The sequence below is a fragment of the Carya illinoinensis genome, chromosome 9, assembly GCF_018687715.1.
Source record: "Carya illinoinensis cultivar Pawnee chromosome 9, C.illinoinensisPawnee_v1, whole genome shotgun sequence".
NCBI lineage: Eukaryota > Viridiplantae > Streptophyta > Magnoliopsida > Fagales > Juglandaceae > Carya > Carya illinoinensis.
In genome coordinates, this window is record NC_056760.1 from 27,690,536 (window position 1) to 27,699,204 (window position 8,669).

Genomic DNA, 8,669 nt, shown 5'->3' on the forward strand with positions numbered 1-8,669 from the left:
AAGAGGAAAAAGAAAAGGAAAAAGGGAAAAAGAAAAAGAGAAAAGAAAAGAAATGAGGTCCAATCCTCACTCCGGAAACCAAAAACAGATCCGCCAAAAATGATTTTAAAACTGTAAAACGATTAAAATAAATTAAACACAATATCAAATAAATTAAAAACCAATTAAAATACATTAATTTAAAATAAATAACGAATATATTAATTAAATTAAAAACAACCCTTCAGTGAAAACACACGTAAAAACGGGTTATCACAGAAGGTATATATTTATAAACCAAAATTAACCCAAATGTAACCTTTCAAAAAATTATTCACCACTTTTAAAATACATAAATTATTATCCATATTGAGAAAATCCAACAATGACAATATACTTAGGGAGCGATATTGCAGCAAAGAACTAAATCAATATAGAGAAAATAATTGATCTAAACATAATCAAAGAACTAATCCATTTAATAGAAAAAGTAAGACTGAATCCATAAACAGAATAAATTCTACTATTATTTGGAGAAGAAAACATCAACAATGAATTGAGAATGATAAAATGAAAGAGTTTTATTAACTGAAAATCAAATACATAAATTAAAAATAAATTAAAAATACCATCTAATGTGTAAGTTCATCACTAGCCTTACTTGAGAATTTAGTTACCCATAAATATAATGGACAACAAAAATCTTCAGAGAAAACTAAAGTGAACGGCAGCCATGGAAGTGATTTTCTTCTCTTTTCAAATCTGCCTCTTGTGCTTCCCCTCCTCTATTTCATGCTAATGATATGCTTATATAGAGTAAGAAAGAAACCCTATGTCTTCATCATAAAAAAAATTGCATAAATTTTAGGACTCATCTTGGTAGCCATGTACATGCTTTAGGAGTTCGAATTTGAAAATACTTTTGAAAAAAAATTTATATCCCTTTAAGATAGATTTCTAATGCATCAAGAATTTCATCAATCGGATATGTGAGTAAAAAGTTACGGTCAAAGTACTAAAATATGTCCAGACTGTTTCCTAGCAAATTTTAGATTTGAACTTCTTACAATTTCCTTTCGTGATTTTTTTTTCTTGAATCAAATTGCTCTCAAATCCCATGAAACCCCTCCTTTGAATTTACTGAGCTTTGACTTACTCTTTTATAAACTCTGAAATTAAACATAAAAAAACTGTTTAAGAGTATTCCAACGTAAATAGGAACACAATTCAAGAATATACATTAATTCTTATGATTTTTATTCACATTTTAGCATTTGAATCCAATAATATGGTATTTAGAGTGCACTTTCATGCACTCATCACCACCTCACCATAACCACCTACATGGTACCTCAAGGCAGCCCATACCATGGATAGTTTGCCCCTTGTTTTGGCCAAGAACTCCATCACTCAAGTGTCACTTAGGACCAATGTTTTGAATACCGTACCGGATGGCGTACCGGTCAAGGCACTGGAACGAAATATTTCGGTACCGGTACCGTTTCGTATACCGTTTCGGAATAGTCGATATATAAATAAATTATATATATAAATATATATAAAAATTATATTTCAAAATAATAATCTATATATGAATAAATTATACATGAATACATATGTATATATAAATTATAAATAGTCTAATATGAATTGGGGTAAAAAAATAAGATTATAACTTAAAAAAATGAAAAAAAAAAAACATGAAGGCCGAAATACCGAAGTACAGGCCGGTACGCAGGCCGGTACAGGCCGAAATATAGGCCGGTACGGCCGGTATTTCAGCCGGTACGAAACAGGTACCTTACCTGTACCGGCCTGGTGACCAGTACGGAATATACCGGCCGGTACGGTACGGTACCAAAAACTGTGCTTAGGACCTCACCTCACCCTTACATTTGTGTAAGAATAGTTCAAACCATTACCTTTCTCATTTTATCTCTTTTCCCACACATTTTCTAGAGAGGAACTTAGAAGCTCTCTTGGAAAGTTTTATGAGCCTTTTTGCTTGCAGTTTTTGAAACCCTTATAAGTGTTGTCTCACAATTATTCCTTCATTCAAGTTGTCCCTCCTTCTGTCTAGTTTCTATGGGTACATTTTTGCTTGATTTCATTGTTTTTGATTGGTCAAAAGTTGTTTTAACCATGGGAAGGTCATTCTAGGTGATAAATTGGAAGGTGTGTTGTATTTTAGAGTTTTTGACCAAGCTAATGGACATATCTTGGTCTGAAATTTTTATGAAGTGTTTCTAAACTTTTTATATGAATTTTAGTGAAGGAGTCATTGCATGATAAAAGCTTTTGATGAAATATTCTCTTAGATCTAAAAACTTAGAAACTGGAATGAGAAAAACAGTTTATGTTTTGGGAAAGTTTGGATCTTTTGTAGTTTAATCTTACTCCAATGACTTTGATATTTTTATTTGATGATTATAATCCTTTTATATCCTTGTTAGGATGTTGGTTTGAAGATCTTAGGATTTGACTTGTGAACATATGATTTTTATGCAAGAGAATACTTGGTTGCGTCAAAAGTTTGATAATTTTGGCTAGATCCATATTTTGGTTTATTTTTAGCCATGTGATTTTAAGTTTAATGCTTGGATCTACTTTAAGACATATTTTTAAGACATGATGCTGTTCGTCTGAAGTTTTTATCAAGTTATGTTTTGGATCAAGTGTTTGATCAAATCAAAGTTGAGAAACAAATTATGTTTTTGTCCAAGCGTTTGAGCCAAGTACTTCAAGTGAGATTTTGTGATTTCTGGTGACTTTTATATGTTGATTCAAAGCATTTTAGTTGATTTGCTTAATTTCTATATAAGTTTTCTCATACTTTTATTCTTAATTTTATTCTAGTTTGTGTTCAATTTTATTATTTATTAGAGCTTTTATTTATTTTGTTTATTTTTGTTTAGGAATAAATAAATTGAAGGGGTCATGGAAATTGAAGGAGTCATCAAGAGAATAGGAAACGTTCATTTCTTGAAATTCCTGAAGTATACTTCGGTATTTGGAGGATAACTTTTTCTAAAAAACTCCGATAAGGGTAATTTCGGTGTCTACAGAAAGCCAAGAGAAAACCCTACAACTTTTATGTAAGCTAGAGCTAAAAATGAACACCTTCCAGAGGAAACGACGCTTCAAGCAAGAGGTCAAAAATATGCAGAATTAGAGTTCATCAACGATAGCGATTCTCGATCTACATTCTTAACTCTTTAATCTTCTCTTTGTATAATTCTTATTATGAATTCTAGAATTATTATGGTTTATTTTGATTAGATTATGAACAGATTTCTATTGCTAAGGCTACGATGTAGCCTCTCCATGACAATCCCTAATCTTATTTCATTGTGATCATAATTTTATCATTCCTTTTGAGTATACATCATTGAGTTTAATGCCTTCAATTATTTGAATGATTTGTTATGCATGTTAATTCAAGAGATGATGTATGTAGTTTAGTTTCGTATGATGTATGTTATGAATTGAAGGAAAGACAGGAATGTGCCAATGTGATTTGTGCGGCTTTTATGTGAAATGCTTTTAAATTTGCATAGACATATCGTGGGTTATTGTATGTTAAGTGATTCTAATTCTACTTGAGAGAGGGTCTTAGATAAGTTAGAATATCTTGCTGTCAAATAGGATGATAATTGATTGAGATTGGATTTGATAATTGTATGGTTCGACATCTTTCTTATCATTATATTACTTGGTACGATTTCGTGTACTTGTAAAATTTCACAATAAGGTTTTGGCACTGTTGCCGGAGACTATTTATTTTCTATTACTTTCGATACTGACTAGTTCTAAGTTAATTTGATTTTTTTTTTAAAGTCTTGATTATTATTTTTCTTTTTAGGATTCCCGAGTTGTACATGAGACGTACTCAAAACTTGGATTTTATACTTTTTGACTTTGAAATTGAACGCACCCTTCATCGTTTGAACAAGGAGAACAAGGATTCCACAACCAAGAATGAAACAATGGAAAATCAACTTGTAAATAGGACTTTGTGAGATTATGTTGTCCTTTTGGTTACCAGAGCTACTTCTAGCATTAGACGACCTACTATTCAAGCCAATAACTTTGAGATAAAGCCAGCTATTCTTCAAATGGTGGCTTCAACTGTGCAATTCAGTGGCATGCCACATGATGATCCAAATGCTCACATATCTAATTTTCTGGAGTTATGTGATACTTTTAAACATAACAGGGTTTCAGATGATACTATTAGATTGAGACTTTTTCCATTTTCCCTCTAAGAAAAGGCAAAGGCATGGTTAAACTCATTTTCACCGTTAACCATAACTACATGGGACGATTTGGCTAAAACGTTTCTAGCAAAGTTTATTCCCCCAGCCAAAACTGTGAAGATGCGAAATGATATTACCACTTTTGTCTAATTTGATATGGAGTCACTTTCTGAAGCTTGGGAGAGGTATAAAGAATTGGTTAGAAAATGCCCACATCATGGACTTCCTATTTGGATTCAAGTGCAAACCTTTTATAACGGTTTGTAGCCTACAACATGTATAATGATTAATGCAACAATGGGAGGGACTTTGATGAAGAAATCATTGGAAGATGTATATGAGTTGGTGGAGGAAATGGCAACCAACAATTATCAATTGCCAGTGAATCGAGTGACAACAAAAAGAACTTAGGGAGTTCACAAAATTGATTCTTTATCTGCTTTACCTACTCAAGTTGCAGCTTTATCTAAGAAATTAGACAATAGTAGTCACCTCATAGCTACCCCGTCCCAAGTTTATTAATGAACCCTCACATATGGCGGAGGAAAATTGTGGTTACAAATCACTCACCTGAAGGTTTACAAAAAAAGAAAAACAAGAAATAATACCAAAACCCAGGTGCTAAAAAAATTCCCAACCTAATAAGTACTTACAATGAAAAAAAGGGAGCAAAAGTAATTACGGCTGTAAATAAGGAAGTCCCCAAAAATCCATACATAATAAGCAGCGAAGAATTTCCATACCAAGGTCAAAACTTGTAAAATACTTACAGCAATTATAAGTACCTTTTGTAGCAAGATAATCTGCAACCATATTGGCTTCTCTAAAAATATGACGAATGGAGCAATGTAATTTAGAAAACAAAGTTTTTATATCATCCCAATAATCTCACAAATACCATAAGTTGCATTTACCAGCCTCGATCCATCTCATAAGAACTTCAGAGTTTGACTCCACCATTAGGTCTCGAATACCCAATTGATGTGCCAAATTTAAACCATCAAGTATAGCTCTCCCTTCAGCCACATTGTTGGAAACCTGCCTATAGTGAGCTGCAGATCCCGCAATCACTCGGCCACAATGGTCTTTAATAACCCCTCCTCCACCTGCAAATCCAGGATTTCTAAGTGAGCTTCCATTGACATTAAGTTTATAATTCCCTCTACTCAGCTTAATCCAACCACAACTTTCATATTTTTAGTAACAACTTGAGCAATTGGACAATTTAAATTTTGTAAATCTTGATATCTTGCCACTGCAATCTATCAACTTATGACGCGAAGAAAAATATCTATTAACATCAGCTTAATCCACTGCACAACACCTTTCCAATCAATTTTTTTTCTTTCCATTCTATCATCACACTGTGCTCTCCACAATGCCCATGTGATAATGATTGGAAAAATTCCCTAGCAACATTTGCTTAAGAAGATGCTGATACTCGAAGCCACCTAACATTTGTAACAACCTGCCATCTTTGGAGCTGAGGGAGCTGAACACCCAATACACTTGCAAAATAATTCCACACCATAATAGCCAAGTCGCCACTATAAAGAATGTGGTCAATAGATTCTTCTTGTGGTAATACACAACAATGACACTTTGATACTAGAGAAATGCCTAACTTAACAAGGATATAATCTACAAGTAACACTTGTTTTTTAGCATGCCAACAAACAAATGACATTTTTTTGGGAACAAATTTATGCCAAAGCCATTTTCTCCACAAGCAAACTGGCCCTTAAACTCTAATGAGATGCCAAGCAGATTTAGTAGAGACGCTTCCATCCAGATTAGGCTGCCAAATACGCACATCAGTTCCACTTGTTACCTAAACCGGCAAAACAATTATTTTCTCAGCCATCTATTCCAACACCAATGTACGTAATTTAGTCACATCCCAACCTGGATTAGTTAGGATTCCAGCCACCAATAAATTTTTGTCTCCACTAACATCTTTTGAATTTGCAATGGCTCCGTCCCTTAGCCAGTTGTCAATCCAAAAATTGCATTCACCATTTCTAAGCAAGATACATGAATTGTTAATCACTATCGGCATCACTGACATAATGCCTTTCCAAAATCTTGAGCCTATGGAATTAGAAAGAACCACTTGATGCTTCTCACCCACATATTTATCCTTAAAGAATTTTTCCCAAGATGAGTTACCCTCCAGTAATTTCCAAGAAAATTTCATGAATAATGACATTTGAACATCAATGAGCTTCCGAATGTCCATGCCCCCTTCATCAACCGGCAAGCATATATTTTTCAAAGACACCCATTTTGTTTTCTTTTTATCATTAGTTGTGCTCCAGAGAAAATAGAGAAAATACTCTGGAGAACTTTGAAGACACCCTTAGGTAAATTCATAACAGATAAAATATGAATTGGCATACTAGACAAAACATGTTTGAGTAGCGTAATTTTACCCCCAAAGGAGAGAAGGTTACTCTTCCAACCAGCCAATTGTTTTTGAATCTTCAACAACAAAGGTTCAAATAATTTGATTGAAATTCATCCCACATGCAATGGAACACCAAGATAATTACATGGCCATTTACCTTCCATAAACCCCGTTATCCTCAATACCTCTAATTTCCTAGCAATGGAAAATTAGAGGAGAAAAAGATAGAGGACTTAGCCAGACTAACCAATTGCCCCAACATAGATTGATAGGCATGTAAAGTCTTCATAACTTGCACTAGAGATCTTTTACCTCCATTTGAAAAAATCAAAACATCATCAGCATAAAACAAATAAGAAATCAAAGTACCTCCACTAGCATTAAAAGGCTTGACTCTCTCCTTTTGGAAATCATCATTAATCATATGAGAAAGTAGCTCTTGTGATAAAATGAAAATATGGTGAAAGAGGATCTCCTTGTTTAATAACATGAGAAGGTTTGAAAAAGCCCTTCAACAAACCATTAAGCATAATGGAACACATAGGAGAAGAAATACAATTAAAGATAAGGCCCCTCCAATGATCCAAAAAGCCAAATCGCTTCATTACTTCCATAAAAAAAACTCCAGTTCACCCTGTCATACGCCTTGGCCATATCAATTTTAATCTTGGTGTTTCCGCCTCTCACTTTATTGTTCATACCATGAATCATTTCCTGAGTAATAGAAATATTATAAAAAATGCTTCGACCCTTAATAAAAGCCAATTGCTCTTCAAAAATTAATTTATTCATGATAGGCTCCAAACGAGTCACCAAAACCTTGGAAAGGATTATATAAATAACAGAACATAAATTGATAGGCCGGAATTGCGAGAAGCTCATTGGTTCATCCACTTTCGAAACCAAAACAATATTGGTGGCACCAAAAAATGTGGTTAACGGCTTCCCCTCAAAAAATTCAATAGCCAACTTCAATAAGTCTTCATTGATAATATCCCAGGCATGATGGAAAAAACTTGTAGAAAATCCATCAGGCACTGGACTACTATCTTGCGGGATTGACCATAGAACCTCTTTAATTTCTATCATCTCAAGAACTTTACAAAGCAACCGATTATCAACCTTAGAAATAATAGAAGGTAAGAGGTTCATACCAGGATCCTATAGGAAAACAACCGCCGTATATAATTGCTGCTGGGAAAAATCTATAGCCCCCTCAAAGACCGCTTCACTTGATTCAAGGATGCTACCGTCTTCAAGAGTCATATTCTCTAGTGCTTTAAATTTCCTTTTGCAGCTAAGAGAAGCATGGAAGAATGCTGTGTTTTCATCCCCTTCACAAATCCACTTAATTCTTGATTTTTGACACCTCATAATCTCCGTTCTATGCAAATATTGAATTTGCTTTTACTTGCATCTCAAGAGCTCAATTTCCATATCCTGTGAGTAGTTTCGCTGAATATTATTTTCTAGATCCAGAAGTTCCTCTTCGATGACTTTAAGATCCATGTCCACTATGCCGAAGACCTCCTTATTCCACTTCTTGAATACTTGTTTCAATTTCTTTAACTTGCCATTGAATTTCACCATCGGACACCCTTGAATATCTAAGTTCTAACAATCACGCACCACAGCTAAGAAATCATCATGATAGCGCCACATTCTTTGAAAACAAAAAGACTTTGGACCAACCTGCCTATCATGCAATAGATAAGTAACCACTGGACAATGGTTAGATGCGTGTGAGGAAGATACTCCAAATGACCATTAGGAGAAGTAGATATGAAAACAGTGTTCAACAGCACTCTACCAAGTCAAGCCCAGATTCGGCCACCCCCTAACCTCCCATTACACCAAGAAAATTGATTGCTAGAATAAGGAATATCAACCAAACCACAAGTTCAAATACAATCATTAAATTCATCACGACCTCAAGAGGAACGAAAATTCCCACCAACTTTCTCTCATTCAGACCGAATAATATTGAAATCACCTCCAAGAAACCACAGCAAACCACCAACATCAAT

The 8,669-nt window shown here is 34.2% G+C and overlaps 1 non-coding gene across 1 annotated transcript; it reads right to left on the bottom strand.

Annotated features, from left to right (window-relative positions):
* Nucleotides 1-4,353: 4,353 nt before the first annotated feature.
* LOC122277902 lies at nucleotides 4,354-4,460 on the bottom strand. Its single transcript, XR_006229210.1, has one exon. It is a non-coding gene; the product is annotated as a small nucleolar RNA R71 (small nucleolar RNA).
* Nucleotides 4,461-8,669: the final 4,209 nt, after the last annotated feature.